The following is a 12,722-nucleotide window of genomic DNA, read 5'->3' as shown; positions in this document are numbered from 1 at the left end:
AATAAAATGATTGGGAAAAAAGATACACAATTTAAAAATGAATAGGGGGAAGCAGCTATGGCTCAAGCAATTGAGCTCCCATCTACCATATGGAGGACCCAGGTTCGATCCCCAGGACCACTTAGTAAAAAAAGAAAAAAGGCATCCCAGACCTGTGTGTGGCAAAGCAACACACCAAAAAAAAAAAAAAAAAAAAAAAAAAGACGATGATGCAACCAGATAGGAAAAAAAAAGTTGGTAAGCCAGAGGTGAGAGAAAAAAATTTCAAAACATATATCTGAAGAAGGACTGGCATCAAGGTATATAAAGAACTCTAACAATAATAAAAATAATTCTTAAAAAAAAACAGCCTAAAAATCTGGGCAAAAGTGAACAGATACTTCACAAAAGAATATATAAATTTGGCTAATGTGTCCATGAAAAAGTGCTCAACATCATTGGACACCAGGTGTAGCAGTTTGACATAGTTATGAATTCCAAAAACAGATACTGGATTATGTTTGTAAACTGGTCTGAACCTGGGCATGATTAAGTTATGATTAGGGCTTGATTGGGCCATATCTGTCTTAGTACCAACGGGTGGGGACTCACAGATGAAAGGCTTGACAAAGGAGAGAGTTGAGGGTTCTTAATGTTAGAGTGTTGATGTTGGAGTTTGATACTGGTCTTAAACTGAAGTCCTGGGGAAAGAGACAGAGCCATTTGCCTAATAGTCTACAGCTGACCTTGTGGAGAAAACAGAGGCACTGAGCCCAGAGGAACCCCGGAAGCCTGAATCCTCACAGACGTTGGCAGCCATCTTGCTCCAACACAGGAAAATAGACTTTGGTGAGGGAAATAATTTATGCTTTATGGCCTGGTATCTGTAAGATCCTACTCCAAATAAATACCCTTTATAAAAACCAACCAATTTCTAGTATTTTGCATTAGCACCCCTTTGGCTGACTCATACACTGGGGAAATGCAAATTAAAACCATAGTAGAAATACCACTACACAATCACCAAAATGACTAAAAATAAAGAAGAATGACAGTATCAAGTGCAAACAAGTATGTGGAGCAACTGAAGCTCTCATGCATTATTGGTGGGAATGTAAAATGAAGCAACTTTGCTAAAAGGTTTCACAGTTTCTTTAAAAATGCTACCTAATGATCCAGCAATTCCACTCCTAGGAATATACCCAAAAGAAACAAAAACATACGTTCACAAGAATACTTATACAAAAATATTCATAGCTTTATTCATGATAGCCAAAAACTGGAAATGCCCCAGGTGGCCCTCTGTAGGAGAATGGATAAACTGTGGTATAGTCGTACAATGGAATACAATAAACTATTTCTAATCAATAAAAAGGAATGAATTACTGATGCACACACAAAATCTTGATTTTTTTTTTTAATTTAATTCCCCCTCTCCCCCGGTTGTCTGTTCTCTGTGTCTCTTTGCTGCGTCTTGTTTCTTTGTCCGCTTCTGTTGTCGTCAGCGGCACGGGAAGTGTGGGTGGCGCCATTCCTGGGCAGGCTGCACTTTCTTTCACGCTGGGCGGCTCTCCCTACGGGGTGCACTCCCTACGCTGGGGACACCCCTGCGTGGTGCGGCACTCCTTGCGCGCATCAGCACTGCGCATGGGCCAGCTCCACACGGGTCAAGGAGGCCCGGGGTTTGAACCTCGGACCTCCCATGTGGTAGACGGACGCCCTAACCACTGGGCCAAGTCCATTTCCCCACAAAATCTTAAAAACATCATGCTGAGCCTTTCCGCGCTACCCATAGAGGGGTCCATAAGGCATTGTCCTGGGTTCCTGTCATAACTTAAAGGGAAACTTAAACAATGTCCGGAGCCCTTGATGTCCTGCAGATGAAGGAGGAGGATGTCCTCAAATTTCTTGCAGCAGGAACCCACATAGGTGGCACCAACCTTGACTTCCAAATGGAACAGTACATCTACAAAAGGAAAAGTGATGGCTTCTACATCATAAACCTGAAGAGGACCTGGGAGAAGCTTCTGCTGGCGGCTCGTGCCATATTGTTGCCATTGAAAACCCTGTTGATGTCAGTGTCATATCCTTCAGGAACACTGGCCAGCGGGCTGTGCTGAAGTTTCCTGCCGCCCCTGGAGCTATCCCTATTGCCAAGTGCTTCACTCCTGGAACCTTCACCAACCAGACCCAGGCAGCTTTCCGGGAGCCACTTCTCCTGGTGGTGACTGATCCCAGGGCTAACCACCAGCCTCTCACAGAGGGGTCCTCTATCAACCTGCCCACCATGGCCCTGTGTAACACAGACTCTCCTTAGCACTACGTGGACGTCGCCGTCCCGTGCAACAACAAGGGCGCCCACTCGGTGGGCCTGATGCGGTGGATGCTGGCGCGGGAAGTCCTGCGCATGCGTGGCCCCGTCTCCCATGAGCACCCACAGGAGGTCATGCCTGACCCTCTACTTCTACAGGGATCACGAAGAGACTGAAAAGGCAGAGCAGGCCGCTGCTGAGCAGGCTGTGACCAGGCAGGAGTTTCAGGGTGAATGGACCGCCCCGCTCCTGCATTCCCGACTGCTCAGCCGGAAGTCGCAGGCTGGTCTGAAGGCGTGCAGGTGCCCTCCGCGCCTGCGCAGCAGTGCCCCACTGAACACTGGGGCGCTCAGCCTGCCCTGAAAGCTGGTCTGCAGCTCCCCCTGCTCGGGCCACCGAGTGGGTGGGAACCACCACCGAGAGGTTCTGAGCTGTTCTGCCACAGGCTCGCACAGGAAGTGGAGGTGAGGGTGCCGGAAAATAAACATCGGTTTCTATTTTAAAAAAAAAAACACCATCATGCTGAGTGAAAGGCGCTCTACACGAAAGAGGACATTCTGTACAATTCCACTTTATGAAGTTCTAGAACAGGTGAAAACAACCTATGGTGGAAAAAATTTAGAACAATGGCTACCTCTGAGGTACTGGGCAGAGATAACAGGAGGGAGGAGCGTGAGGGCATTTTGGGGGATGATGGTGAAGTTTTATGCACTGGTGGGAGTTGGTATTACACGTGTGTGTATTTTTTAAAATATATCTGTAAGATTTATGCCTGTCAATGCATGTAAATTTTACATAAAAAAAAAACCCTGTCAATAAATATCGATCTCTAGTTAACAATATGCATACTGATGTATTTACGGAGACTTGTACGGCTGTCTACAATTTATTTTGAAACACATCCAAAAAATGGGTTAATGGATAGAGGGTGAATAGATATGGGATAAAGCAAGTCAAGTAAAATGTTAATGGTAGACTCTAGGTAGTGGGCATAGAGGGTGTGGTGGTGTGAAGTTGTTTGTACCCCAGAAAAACATGTTCTTAAGCAATCCGTTTCTGTGGGAGTGATCCCATTTAGGACCTTTTTTTTTTTTCTCTACTTTTAAAGTTTTAGATTGCACAAAAGTTAAATCAAAAATATAAGGGATTCCCATATACCTCTCCACCTACCTTGCTTACATTTTCCCCTACTAATAATATCTTTCATTAGTGTAGTATATTTGTTAAAATTGATTAACAAATATTGAAGCATTGCTACTAGCCATAATCTATAGTTTATATTATGGTTTATACTTTGCACTGCACAATTTTATAGTTTTTGACAAAATGCATAATGGCCTGTATCCATCATTGTGATATCATGAAAAACTATGCCAGTGTCCCCAAAATGCTCCCATATTAACACCTATTCTTCCTTCTCCCTCCCCTCAGAATCTCTGGTGACTACTGTCTTTATGTCAGTGTCACAAGTTCTTCCATTACTAGAATAATAGTAAGTCTACTTTGGTCCATAGTTGCATTCCCTCCTTACATGTGTTCATTCCTCAGTCTTGAGGATCCGGGGTTGGTGATACCACTCTGCTTCCAATTGAGAGGAGCTTAGACCTCATGGGGCAGATGGATGGAACTTTCTTGTTTGCAGTTGTAGACACGCTCTGGTGTTTGTTTGTTTGTTTGTTTGTTTGTTTGGAATGGGCTTTGTCCATCATCATCATTTTGTTAGCTGTCCTGGGCAAGAGTAAGACCTTTGGATGTGGTTACTTCAGGTAAGGTGTGGCCCAGCCCAGTCAGGATGGGTCTTAATTCTATTACCGGAGTCCTTTATAAGTGGAAGAGAAAGAGAAGAAATCACAGAGGGAGCAGCCAGAAGCTGAAATTCAGTGGAGCCCTGAACATAATGGAGAGGCTAGGAAAGGCTGCACTGTGACAGAGGAGCCCAGGACCAAGGATTGTTGGCTGCCAGTCCCAGAACTCCAGTTTTTGTGGAAAGCATTGCTTTGATGAGGTCTTGATTTAGACTTTCTCTTAGCCTCAAAACCTAGAGCTAATAAATTTCCATTGTTTAAGCTGAACCATTGCATGGTATTTGCTTTAGCAGCCAGAGAAACTAAAACACAGGGGTACACTGAAAAATTTTTTCAACTTTACTGTATTTTGAAATTTTTCACAATAAAATTTGGGAAGGGAAAATCAGTTGGCATTCAGTCTTGGCTGAGTCCTATAACAATTTGTACACAATTCAGTTTGCCACTCTCCCTACCCCTCCTTATTGTCTCATGCCCAGACTGCTTCATTAATTTATATTACCTGCATCCCTTGGTATGGAGACATTTTATCTTAGTCACATATCATTTATCCTAATTGTTGGTGACTTTCTGGAAGAAGCAGAAAGCGTTAAACCAATCCCACCATTTACTAGTTTTGTGATCTTGGGCAAATTATTTTATCTCTGAGCTTCAGTTTCCCCATGTGCAGGATGAAGATGAAATGGTGAATTCAAAATTTCTGGCACACAGTGGGCACCACATGAATGTTGACTATTATTACACAGCTTAATATATTGACTTTGCAAATGTAAAGATAAAGCGATGACTGATTTCACAGTAAGAAACTCTCTAGAATTTAAATTCACAGGGGAAAGGATGGGAACATTATTTTTCTGAAAGCTGCCCTATTTGCTTCCACCAAATTTTCTCCCATAAAGGAAGAGCAGCCTTTATTAAACAGGTGTTTAATGAACACCTACAACTACCTATACCTGTGGGGTAGGCACAGTATCTGCCATACAGGAGCCAACAAGATCACTGCTGTAATAGAAATATATCCAAGTTATAAGGGTGGCAGGAAGGGCTTCAGGGAAGAGTAAGCACTTGATTTGGGTCTTGCAGGATGAATAGAAGTTTTCCAGGTTGACCTAGAGTAAGGGAACTGTCCAGGTAGAAAGAAAGCAAAGGCACTGAGCAAGGAAAGAACAATAGAATCCCCAGAGTTGATAAGTAGCTCGTATTAGTGGAACCCAGGAAGACAGGACATGAGGCTGCTTGCTGTGCTGCAGGGTTTGGATTTTACACTACAGATAAAGAGCCACTGGTGCATTTTATTAATAGGAAGATGCTTCTACAGCAGAGTGGGGTTAGAGTGGCAGAAGGGAGACCTGAAACAAAGAGACCAGCTAGGTGCCAGTGTTGCCCACGACTCAGAATTGCCTGGGACACTGTTAGGCATCCAGATTCCCAGACGCCACCCCAGACCTATTGAATCAGTCCAAGGGAAGGATCTGGAATTGATATGATTAACAAGCAGCCCAGGTTTTCCAGCAAGCCTGAAAAACAGGGAGTCCAGAAGATCTCAGCAACCATCCAAAGGCGCGTGACTCTGTGGAGGATGGCATCATTTACAAGATTGGGAATGCAGGGCAGAGGGCAGGTTTGGGGAGGAGATAATGACTTCTGCTTGACCAGGGTGAATCATCACTTTGAGAGGCAGCCCTGTCTTGGTGGCGGTGAAAGCCAGGAGCGTGGCTGAGGTCGCCCAAGGAGAAACCATGTGTGAGAAGGGAGGAAGTCTGCAGCTCCCAAACGCACTTCTTTTCCCTTGTGCTTCTCACACAGACTTGTGATGTGAATGTCTCACCATCTTCCAACCATGTTAAATTATAATCAGGGCAATAAATTATATGCTTGAAGTCTGGAAATAGACAAGCAGAAAACCAGACATTCCCTAGGTCCCCAAAACCCTGACACATGACAGAGGCAAGCTGCCTCCTGCCTTTTGACTCAAGCCAGGACAGAGCTGATGGGTGACATTGACAGGCCCCAGAGAAAAGTCAGACTCATGTATTTATTCCCTTTATCCTCCTAGTGCCATTTAAGGAACAGATACTTCCCCTTCCAGATGATCCTCTTAAAAATAGAGAAACAGCCTGAAGAATATACTGGTAATCGGAAAACCTGGGTTAGAGTCACGTGAAATTGGATAAGCTACTCAACCTCTCAGGACCTCTTCCTCCTCTTGTGTAAAATAAGAATAATAATAATGCTGTAAAGAACACATGAGAAAGCAAATTTTTAAATGTGGTGAAAACTTCGCTCAGAGCTGTAAAGAGCAGAAACCCACTCCCACCAGCTAAAGTCAGAAGAGAGTTTATGGAAATGATACAGGAGGCAAACTCGCCAGCTTGGAAGAATAGGCAATGAAGTACAGCTTGTCACTTAGGCACTGGCGCTGAAGGCTCGACATCACTCCCTCCACCGCGCTCTTTGGGACCATCTGGTCTCCCATCTCCGCTTCTCTGCAGGGCCACGCACTCCCATATACAGGCACTGCAGTTGCCCATCCACTCTCCGTTCCCCCTTCTTCCTCACTACTAAACTTCATTTTTGGGGAGGGTGGTACCGGAAGTAAAGACCATCTGTTGTCCATGTTCCCAGGCTCCTTTACACTAGAGGTGACCATGGAAATGGTTCTGGCCAAGGAAGCTTACAGAGAAGACTGCTAGTATAGCCTCTGCTTTTCATGATAAAAGAGAAAGATGCTTCTTGGCACCACCTCTTCCTTTCTCATCCTTTTGAATGTGATGGCTAGAGCTGTGGCAGCCATCAGGGGACCATGAGGAAAAGGTTAAAAAAATCACAAGCCTGTTGTCACTGAGTCCCCAAACGAATATTAGCATATGTTATGTGTAAACAAGAACAATGACCAAAAATCCCCTTCACAGCCTTATGCTTTTCTGTTTTTTTGTTTTCACCTCCCTATATTTTCAAGCCACTAGGCATTAATGTTTTGTCCCTTGCAACTTGAGAGCTTTCCTGACCAACAATGTCGTCATCTAATTTGGAAGTTTCTAAACTTCTGTCTTTGATCAAGCCAGTCAGCATTTTTTTTCTCTCCCATTCCTCCCCCTCCTCCTGCCCCAGTTGTCTGTTCTCTGTGTCCATTTGCTGCGTGTTCTTTTTTTCTTTGTCTGCTTCTGTTGTTGTCCGCGCCACAGGAATCTGTGTTTCTTTTTGCTGCGTCATCTTGTTGTGTCAGTTCTCCGTGTGGGCGGCACCATTCCTGAGCAGGCTGCACTTTCTTTCGCGCTGGGCAGCTCTCCTTACGGGGTGCACTCCTTGCACGTGGGGCTCCCCTACGCGGGGGACACCCCTGCGTGGCAGGGCACTCCTTGCGTGCATCAGCACTGCGCATGGGCCAGCTCCACACGGGTCAAGGAGGCCTGGGGTTTGAACCTCTATGTGGTAAATGGATGCCCCATCCACTGAGCCAAGTCTGCTTCCCCCTAAGTTCTTTAAATTGATTCACTTTTGTTAACTTCGGTATTTCCTTTAGCCTTATGGATTTCACAGGTCAGTTTTATCTTATTTTCTCTTAAAAATTACAATTAAAACAGATTCACCGCACACCACATGAACGCATCCCATTTTCACCAACAGAGCACACTGGAAAAGCACAAGCAGTTCTGTCTGTCCCTGTTCCAGAGCCCCAAGACAGAGCATTACTGACCAGGGCTTCCCTGGGGCCCCGCGGCTTCTGCGTCCCACACGCTCCAGGAACTCAGCGAGATGGAAATGGCTGGCAGGTTGGCTGTGGTCGCATGCAGGTCTATTACAATTACTATTATCATCAAATGGTCTAGTTTCAAAACTAGGATTTCTCTGTGCCTGGGGGGAAAAACAACTGAGGGAATACTGGTCAGGTCCTTTTTTTCCTTTTTTTTAATCTGTATAGGGTAGCATATGACCAGGAAAGAAGTAGGAAAACTCAGCCAGCTGGTACTGGCAGGGCGGAAGTCAGAAGCATCTCCATACGCTCCTGAACACTTGGCAATATCCATCTCTCAACAGTGTCCACTTAGAACTCATTCAGTTATAAAAATGGCACTTCATGTCAGAGGAGGAAAGATGGGCGGTTCAACCCATCATGTTAGGATAGTTAGAAAATTAGTGGGAAAAAATCTAGTTATATCCATAACTCACCTCTCTCACACACACACAAATTTCAGATGGATTGAATGTAAAAAATGTAATTAAGTGTAAAAACTGTAAAAAAAAAATTACACCGTAAATTATGGTACATTCATACAACAGAATATTATACAGCAGTTAAGAAAGAAAGATGTCAACCTATATGTACTAACAAGGAAAGAGTTAACCTACTGTTCAAGGAAAGGCAGGTTATAAATGACATATATAGCATGATACCATTTGTATCGTGTGTGTGTATGTGTGCGTATGAACAAATATGTGAATTTAAATGCATTAAAAGAACCTGGAAGGACAAACTTCAATAACGATGATGACTTCTAAAGAACTGACTAGAATGTCATCACAAATTGCCCATATAATAAAATAAGAAGAAAAGAAGACAATTTTTAATGAAAAAGTTAAACAAAGTAACAGAAGGAAATGTAGATAGATTTTTAAATATAATTTTGATATGGGAATAAGCTTTCTTAGCCCTATGGCAGTGACAGAAACCACAGAGGAAAAGACTGAGAAATTTGACAACTTGAAAATATAAAATCTGATTTGGCAAAGCAAGTCAACAGCATAATTAAATAACAAAATGGGAAATAAAATATTCACAACACGATGGAAAGAGTAATATCATTAAACTATGGAGGATTTAGAAGTCAGTGAGAAAACTGCAGACCCCAGTAGAAAAATGAGGAAGGGGCATGACGAAGCACTTCATAAAGGAGTCACCTAAATGGCCAAAATTCATACACAGGATGGTCAGAGCCTCACTAATAATTGCAGAAAAGCAAATTAAAATGAGATTTCAGGGAAGCGGTTGTGGCTCAACTGATAGAGCATCCGCCTACCATGCGGAGGGTCCAGGGTTTCCATACCCAGGGCCTCCTGACCCATGTGGTGAGCTGGCCCACACACACAGCTGATACGCTCAAGGAGTGCTGTGCTACGCAGGGGTGTCCCCCGCGTAGGTGTGCCCCACATGCAAGGAGTGCGCCCCCAAGGAGAGCCGCCCCGTGCAAAAAAAGCACAGCCCGCCTGCAAGTGGTGCCGCACACATGGAGAGCTGATGCAGCAAGATGACGCCACGAAGAAAAAGTGACACAGTTTCCCAGTGCCACGTGACAAGAATGCCAGCGGACACAGAAGAACACACAGTGAATGGACACAGAGAGCAGACAACAGGGGGGAGGGAAGAGAAATAAATAAATCTTTAAAAAAATGAGATTTCACTTTTCACTTAGATTGACAGGTTTAAAAAGACATATTTTAATATAAATTTGAGCTATTTTAAATTTATATTGTTGGCAAATATGAGGGGCAGCAGGTCTCCTTACACATTGCTGATGGCAACCTGAATTGGCACAGCCTTCAGGAGGGCAGTTTGGAGATAGAATTCAAAATTTGAAATGCATGTACATGTCGCCTCAGCTCCTCCTCTAGGACATTATTCTAAGAAAGTTATAGCAAAAGTGTGCGAAGTTACATGAACAAGATGCTTATTGTATTGAAATATTAGAGACAGCCTAAATGCCCATCTGTAGGGTTTTGTTCACATAAATTTATGAGACTGGAAGTGTTATGAAAGATAAGGAATATCATTATATATTGACACAAAGGATGTAAGATTAGAGTAAGAAAAACAGCTCGCAAGACTTAGAAGGTGATCCTCTTTTGTTTAATATATCGCCCACTGGCAGGGTAAATACCTGCCATTAACATTGTTATCTCTGTGGGATAAAATTTCAAGGGAAAATCCTATATGATTTAAACTTTTTACAAGGAGAATTACACATTGTATAATAACAAAAATAGAAAAGGATTTCATTTTGAAAAATTCAGGAAGAAGTATGGTTTATGCTGTTCTTTAAAAGAGGTATTCAGGGAAGTGGATTTGGCCCAACAGATAGGGTTTCCACCTACCACATGGGAGGTCCAGGGTTCAAACCCAGGGCCTCCTGACCCACGTGATGAGCTGGCCCATGCACAGTGCTGCTGCGCGAAAGGACTGCCCTGCCGCGCAGGGGTGTCCCCATGTAGGGCAGCCCCACACACAAGGAGTGCGCCCCATATGGAGAGTCGCCCAGCGCGAAAAAAGTACAGCCTGCCCAGGAATGGCGCCACACACACAGAGAGCTGACACAGCAAGATGACGCAACAAAAAGAGACACGGGGAAGCAAACTTGGCCCAATGGATAGGGCGTCCACCTACCACATTGGAGGTCCGCGGTTCAAACCCCGGGCCTCCTTGACCCGTGTGGAGCTGGCCCATGCACAGTGCTGATGCATGCGAGGAGTGCCCTGTCACGCAGGGGTGTCCCCTGCGTAGGGGAGCCCCACACACAAGGAGTGCCCCCCATAAGGAGAGCCGGCCAGCCCGAAAGAAAGTTCAGCCTGCCCAAGAATGGCACCACACACACACACAGAGCTGACACAACAAGATGATGCAACAAAAAGAAACACAGATTCCTGGTGCTACTGATAAGGATGGAAGCCGTCACAGAAGAACACATAGCGAATGGACACACAGAGCAGACAACTGGGGGGGGGGATAAATTTTTAAAATAAATAAATCTTAAAAAAAAAAGAGAGAGAGCGAGACACAGATTCCAGAGCTGCTGACAAGAAGACACAGAAGAACATGCAGCAAATGGACACAGAGAGCAGACAACTCGGGGTGGGAGGGGTGGGGAGAGAAATAACTAAATAAATAATATTTTAAAAAATAAAAATAAAAGATGTATTCACGTATTCTTTCATTCCATAAATGTTAACAGTTTAATGTGGAAGGTGATCTTTCAGGTACTGGGGGAGACGAGACAATGGAGACCTGAGTTCCACGAGCCTCCCTCCACTTCCTGCCTCCAAACCAGTACCATTGCTGGGGCCCGCCCCATGCCTTCTTCCCTTCCTCCTGCCACGGCAGAGTTGCTGTCCCTCGGCCTTCCAAAGCTAGTTCCACCACCTGTGCCCTGGAGTCCATCTCTCTGACACATTCTCAGAAGCATCATGCTTTTTTTTTTAAACTAAAGATTTTTTATTTCTTTCTCTCCCCTCCCCCCCCACCCCCTGTTGTCTGCTCTCTGTGTCCATTCACTGTGTGTTCTTCTGTGTCTGATTGCATTTTTGTCAGCAGCACCAGGAATCTGTGTCTCTTTGTTGCATCATCTTGCTGCATCAGCTCTCCGTGTGTACTGCGCCACTCCTGAGCAGGCTACGCTTTTTTCACGAGGGGCAGCTCTCCTTATGGGGGCGCACTCCTTGCACGTGGGCCTCCCCTATGCAGGGGACACCCTTGCTTGGCAGGACACTCCTTATGCACATCAGTGCTACACATGAGCCAGTTCACCACAGGGTCAGGAGGCCCTGGGTTTGAACCCTGGACCTCCCATATGGTAGGCAGACACTCTATCAGTTGAGCCAAATCCACTTCCCACCTCACACTCTTAATTATCATCCTTACTTTCTGATTCTCCAACCTCTTCATTCTTGCAACTTGCTTGTCAGCAATGAAAACTGCTGAACTGTCTTCCATACTAATGGGAGGAGGGAAGGAAGGCAGGAAACAAGGAAGGAAGGAATAGAGGGAGGGAGGGAGGGAGAAAACTCTGGACCAGAATTATAGAGGGGGAGGGATGAAGAAGGGGAGGGGTGAAGAGGAGAGGAAAGAGGACCCCTGAACATACTCTCCAAAAGTGGTGACTTTCAAAATTCTTAAAGTATGTAATCTTGACTATAATGAAGACATGATGGAGAAAGCAGTATAACAGCAAGACTGTGAGCTAGGTGGAGAAGGTGCTCTCTCCTCCTCCAGCCACCAGGCCCACTCAGCCCCGTGCCCAGGTGCCTGCCCCAGGCTGCTCTCTCTCGACATTAGAACCTAGATGATCTCAATTGTGAATGACTGCTCTCTCTCCAGCTATCACTCAATCTTCCTCCCCTACAGCCAGGCTTCTAGAAAGGAGCATCTACTTGCCTTCCGTTTCCTCACCTCCTGCCCACCCCTCAACCCATACATTTGACGGCTGAGCACCACCACTCTACCCAAACCAGCTCCCTCCACGGACTCCTCTCAGTCCCGTCTGAACTTCCCAGCATCACTGGGTGCCACTCTCTTGTACCTGTCCTTCTTAGTATCCTTTGCTAATGTTTCCTCTCCAGCCTCTCCTTTCTGCGTGGCAGTCCTAGCACTCGTCCTGGGACCTTTGCTCTCCTCCCTCCACCCTCTTTCCTAGGCATTCTCAACCAAGCCAGTGTTTCAATCAAAGACCCATGAGTCTGAGAACTTATGTCCAGCAGAGACCTCTCTACTGGCCTCCAGGAGACATAGGCCTCCTCACTAGCTCTGCTCAGATGTCTTACATTCATTCATTCATTCACTCATTCTTTCATTTTATTGGGCACCCCTATGTGTCAGGAACTGAGCAAGGCACTGTACATGGAGGGAAGGTAATGCCCC

The 12,722-nt window shown here is 45.1% G+C and overlaps 1 pseudogene; it reads left to right on the top strand.

The window, feature by feature from the left end:
* The first annotated feature begins 1,776 nt into the window (after positions 1 to 1,776).
* Positions 1,777 to 3,176, top strand: LOC101413285 (small ribosomal subunit protein uS2 pseudogene; annotated as a pseudogene).
* The last annotated feature ends 9,546 nt before the right edge of the window (positions 3,177 to 12,722 follow it).

This window comes from Dasypus novemcinctus, chromosome 7, assembly GCF_030445035.2.
Source record: "Dasypus novemcinctus isolate mDasNov1 chromosome 7, mDasNov1.1.hap2, whole genome shotgun sequence".
Classification (NCBI taxonomy): Eukaryota; Metazoa; Chordata; class Mammalia; order Cingulata; family Dasypodidae; genus Dasypus; species Dasypus novemcinctus.
Note: the sequence above shows the minus strand (reverse complement) of the source record. Positions and strands in the feature narration are given on the sequence as shown.